Genomic DNA, 6,156 nt, shown 5'->3' on the forward strand with positions numbered 1-6,156 from the left:
GATACAATCAGGACTTAATTTTTTGTTTCACTGATTGTCTAGACTTAAGAAAATGATGGTAAATATGTTAATAATACAAATTAAGCCTAAATGTTTGTCATTGGGAATATAATAAAAAATTAAAGAAATATTCTTCCAATATTTGAAATTATTATCCAGTCTGGCAAAGAAGTCACTCACAGCACTGAGGAACCAGTGAAGCTCCAGAATACACCTTCATTGTTTCCCTTTCACTTTACTTGTCAACCATCATTCATGGAACTACACTTGGGGAGCTGGTAGTTGAACATTTACCAGCACACCATGGTATATACACACACACACACACACCCCAACTATCATTCCATATCACTGACAGAGCTTCCTCGGTCTTTTTAGGTTTACATTGTATATACCTTGTTGCTGGATATTTAGGCTGCAGTCTTTCACTGTTACAAAACAAAGCTACAGTGAATCACCTATGAATCATCTGTAAATGCCTTTGTAATTTCAATAATTATTTCAAAATTGCTGTCTATGAAAATCATCATCAATTGCTACGCCTACCAGTAATATACAAGAATGTCTGTTTTCCCACACCCTCAGCAATACAGTGTGCTGTCAAATGCTTTGTACTTTTCTGTACCATTATTATTATTGATCATTAATAATCCATCTAAGATTTTTTAAAATGCATTTTTTAGCTAATACCATGCATTAATTATTGCATTTAATAATAATTGCAATTCTATTTTAAATGATAGCCTTGAAGGATTTGTTTGAGAGCTGGTAACATTTTTTTTTTTAATGTTATTTATTTATTTATTTATGGCTGTGTTGGTCTTCGTTTCTGTGCGAGGGCTTTCTCTAGTTGCGGCGAGCGGGGGCCACACTTCATTGCGGTGCGCGGGCCTCTCACTATCGCGGCCTCTCTTGTTGCGGAGCACAGGCTCCAGACGTGCAGGCTCAGCAACTGTGGCTCACGGGCCTAGTCGCTCCGCGGCATGTAGGATCTTCCCAGACCAGGGCTCGAACCCATGTCTCCTGCATTGGCAGGCAGATTCTCAACCACTGCACCACCAGGGAAGCCCGAGAGCTGGTAACATTTATTCTTAGAGATACAATTCAATATTTTGGCTCTTCCACTTCAAAAGGGATATGGGAGTATTTTTCTAGTAGACACAGGAAAAAGTGAGAGAGAAATGTCACTTTACAAAAGAAATGTCCATATAAATGAAATGATTGCATGGCAGTGCTTGACCATCCTGTACCACAGTCCCCTGGGCTCCAAGCTGCAGAGCTCCCCTGGGGCAGTGGAGGAGAGAGCCAGGCAAAGGCGGAATTGTTTCTGCTAAGGTGCAGTCAGACCCACTGTCAAGGTCCTAAGGGATTTTGAGCACAGCCTCCACTTATCCACACATAGTTATAAGCTAGGTTTGAGCAGGAAAATGTGCATTCATATACTTTAACTTCCTCGGCTTCTCTCCCTTTCCTACTCCCTTTTCCACTTCAAAAAGAAATAAAGTCCTCTGAACCTGTAACTGATGAAGCCTGGGCTGGAAGAAAGTGCATAAAGATTGAGACCTGACTGACCATGTTTCCGTGTTCACATGGCTTATGGGGCATCATCCTTCCCTTCATAAACAGGTGCTAGTAAATGACATTAAAAATCTCTTTCTATCCCCTAAATTCGCTGGAGTCAGATTCAGTCTTTGACTCCCAGCTGACTGTGCAGTAGCTCTGTAACACTTGGAAGTTACTTGACCTTTTGACCTTCAGTTTCCTCATCTTTAAAATGGAGATAATAACAGTTCCCCTCATATGGTTACTGTGAGGAAATGAGATAATCCATATAAGATATACAGCCAGGGCTTTACATATGCATGCTATTGCTTAATACATGTTATCCATTATTTTATAGAAACATATACATTGTATGCACCCTTATTAAGCAGTAGAAATTCAGTCATTCACAGATTTTTTCTGTTGCCTTTATGAAATCCTGAGCTAAAGAACTTAAATTAGATATTCCTATACAGAGATCATTGTTGAAGTAGATCTTGACTGAATGGAGCAGGTGAAAGTAGAAAAACTGTGCTCTTCACAACCATTATCATGAGCTTTATTTCTGTCTGGATTGGCTACATGATACATTTGAGTTGATCCAGTCTTAATCTTAAGTAACCATTTATTTTGCTGAACAAAATTAGAGCTTATGTGCATTTATTGTAACATATATCCAGGCCCTATTTAATCTCCTAGGAGAAGAAATTTACCAAATGATACCCTGGTGTTCTAGAAGGGCTTACTCAACTTAATGGAGGATGCCCTTTATTCACACAGAGTAGATTAGACATGTTCGTTCTTCCTGATGATTCTGCATTGGAATTTAGCTGAACTGGGAGTTGGTTGTGCATAAAAAAGCATGGAACACACCTTTCTTTTGGCCACAGTTATATATATACGGAGAGTGTGGAAAAGAGTTTTGCCAAGAAAGTCCAATATGGCCTAACATACATTGAGTGCGTGGCAGTTTGTGTTTCTCTCTCTCATCTGTTGCAAGTAGCAAAGCAACGGACCTGATTATAAGACTGATTTTTGAAAAATATATTCAGTTCAAAAGGAGAAGTATTTCTTGAGAATGTAATTATCTGCAAGGCACTGTGCTGGGTGGTGTGAACAATAATAAAACAAAGAAGGTAATGTCGCTGCTCTCAAGGAATCACCGTCTACAGGAACAGACAAATGAGTGTGGAACAGGTAGTAACAAAATGTGGTAAGAGCTCCACTAGTAGTATGCAAAAACTGTTATGTGGTAAGGAAGCCACTAATTCCACTGGGGTGGCAGGGAGGAAGCTGCAAAGGAAGACTTTGTAGAAGTGGCACTTGAATGGGATCTTAGAGGATCTATAAGATTTTTGGAGGCAGCGGGTGGAGAAACAGAGAAGCAGCATGACCCGAGGCAGAGAAGCTCCGTGGTGGGAGATGAAGGTCAGAAGCTTTGCTAATCCAGGTAATAAAGAAGGCAACAGTCTTCCTAGAGTGTGTGGACTCTATCCCGAAAGCAACAGCGAAAATGGAAGGTTCTCAGTTGCGGCAGTGACCTGTCCAGGTTTGGTCTGGAGAAGGTTGTTGCAGAAGCAGTGATTGAGATCAGGGAAGAGGGGAGATGAGCTTGCCAAGGGGGCCTGTGGTCAGAGAAGAGGCTGGAATGATAGCTCTGGAGAACATCTAAGGGTGAGCTGTAGAAGAGAAACAAGTGAAGAAGCCTTGGAAGAAGTGATCTTCAGAATCAAGAGAATCATGAGGCAAGTATAAGGAAGTGAAGAAGAGTTGATCTACATGTCAACCACAGCGCACAGTTCCAGTGGGAAGGAAACTTAAAAGAATCCATTGGATGGGGCAACTAGACTATTTTTAGCAACCCTTTTGAGACCAGTTTCAACAGAATGAGCAGAGTGGAAACCAGATACTGTGCCAAACATGGAAAAATATTTATAACATACAGGAAATTTAAAGATAGGCAGGAGCTGATGTTGCCTCCCTCAAGGAGGGGTGAGTTTAAGAGCAACCGATGGAAATCATGAGACATAGGAGCCCCAGAAGTCCCAAGCCCAAAACCAGACAGACGAGAAACATTTGCAGAATGAAGTCAGCCTCCCTCCTTGGATGATATCACTTTGTTCCTCAGATGTTTCACCCAGACGGCATGAGTCAACCTCTCTATTTGGGCATAGGAGAGCTACCTTTTGTGCTATGTGCCAATTCAGAAGTCTGTGCTAGTCTCGTTTAACTCTGCCAAATTATTTTCAGCTATGACCTCACCACCAGTCCATGGTAGGTAATCTGTTTAGTATCTCACAGCTTGAATTCCAGGACACTCAATTTTATGTAATGTAATCTTCATTGGGTTTTCCCCCCTTGCATTTGGAAGACACCAGGTTTATTTTTTACAAGTACATTCATAACCAATGTAAAAAAAGCAAAAGTAGAAATGTCAGAAGCCACCATAAATAGATCCAAGAGATTATGTAGATTACTGGACATGACTAGAATAATAGGAATAGCTTCCACGAATTCAGTGACTATTATTTGCCAGACAGTTTTCATAGATTGTTTCTAGTTCTCACTAGAGTCCAAAAATATAGCTATGATTTCCAGCTGAAAAAAATTAAGGAAACTTGCCTATGTTCACTCAGGCAGCAAATGGAAGAATAAGGACTCAAAACTAGACCTGACCCCGAAACCCTGGTCTTCCATCACACTCCAAAATGTCATGGTGTCCATAATTGTAAAAGAAAAGTGAGCCACGTCAGATCAGGTATGTTCACAAATGATGGCTTAGACATTGATTTCTAGAAGCTCTTATAAGATAGATGTAAACTGCCCATCTAACTTTTATTTAGACAAAAGTATTACAAGTTGCCTGTAGTTGACCAAAATTAATAGTGAGTGACTCTCTATCTTGGATGGGGGATCAGAGGAGAAGGCAAGAAGGGAGAGAAGACAAGAGGATTACGTAACAGGAACTATGCCTGGAGGGAAATTCAACATTAAAGAAAAGCTAGAGATGGGTTCTTTTAAGATCTTGAGAAGGTATAACTTTTCTGAAATTCTGAACTACAGCGATTCTTTCTTTGGCTAAATTATAGTGAGATCACTCATCAGAATTTTATTTGTTTTATACTAAACTCATTGCTGTGACCAACAAGCAAACCTGTGATATTTATTTAGGAAGGAAAAGGGAACTAACATTTGATCAGTGCCTGGTGCAGAGTAGTTGTAAATGTGAATGAATGTCTACTTTGCTCTGGACATTGTGCCATGTGTCTTTAAACCCCACTGTGCCATGGGGTTTAAATAGAAATTAAGGAGAGGGACATTGATTTGGGTCTTTCAGGCTGGAATGCTGAGTGATCAAGTGTTTGGTATTTGATACTGTTACAGGGCTATTTCCAAATGAAGCACACAAAAAGGAATTATTTTGGGAAGGTCATAGGGACATCAATGTCTTATAGATTTGTTGTGTCTGAAGATTCCATGGAGCAGTGAAGGAAAAGCTAAAGGAGGAGGAGCAGGGAGGATGCTGCTTCTGGATGCTGGTACCCAGCACAGTGCCTGGCACGTGGGAGGCAATCAACAAACATTTGTTGTGCTATCCCTCACTTTATAATCAGTGTAAGTCATGTCCTCAATTCAGCTTCCTGGGGTCACATTTTCCTTTGTATCCAAATAACACCATCTTTCAAATTCTCACCCTCCTTGATGACAGTGAAATTGTCAAGAGCAGGGACCAGCTTCTTGTTGCTGAGCATTTTTCCCAACACCAACAAGGTACTTGGCATATGGCAGATATTTGAGGAATGTTGTTGGGTGGGTGAATGAAGCCTGCATCATTAAAGATTTTGTCCCCAAACATCTCTGAGGACACTCAGGTAGTCCTGGTTTTTGCTGTCATCTCAGGTCGAGACTGCTGATCAACCCTCTGTGTGGCAATTGCCTCTCTGGGCTGCTGTGATCTCCTCACCCACTTTGCTTAATCATGGACTCAACTACTCTGAGCCATCTCCTGAAGCAACTCCTAAGAGGCTTTGGCGGTTTAACAAATTTAACTCAATTCTTTTTTTTTTTTAAACCGTTTTATTGAAATATAGTTGACCTGTAAATAGCTGTACTTATTTAATGTATACAAGTCAGTGAGTTTGGGGTTAAGTACGCACACATGAAATCACAACCATGAAGGCCGTAAGCATATACATCACCTCCCAAAGCTGCCTCCTCACTCCTTTAACTTCAGCAGAAAGTCAGCCCTCTGCTTGGAATACAGTGGGTACCCAGGAACAAATTTAGTGTGTTCGGTAAAGATAAAAGGCTGCTCAAGTCGATGGAAACAGCAACTGAAAGGGACAACTCAGGCTGTCACATAGTGATCAGATGCAATGTCTAACAGTTACAGAAGTAGAAAAATTCACTTAAGTGCCGTTTGGTAGACGGTCTTTTGGGGGAGGGGATAAAGCCTTCCATACTGAACAGCCTGTGAGTAAACACTTGATCCATTTTCTTGGAAACTGGCAATACCTTCTACTTCCATTGGCATCAGGGACTCTTTGCTTTGTTTTGGCTAGATCTTTCCCAATTCTGTCTTCAGAAGAGTTAGTTACTAAAAGACCCCTAACC

Source organism: Balaenoptera ricei, chromosome 10 (genome assembly GCF_028023285.1).
Source record: "Balaenoptera ricei isolate mBalRic1 chromosome 10, mBalRic1.hap2, whole genome shotgun sequence".
Lineage (NCBI taxonomy): Eukaryota > Metazoa > Chordata > Mammalia > Artiodactyla > Balaenopteridae > Balaenoptera > Balaenoptera ricei.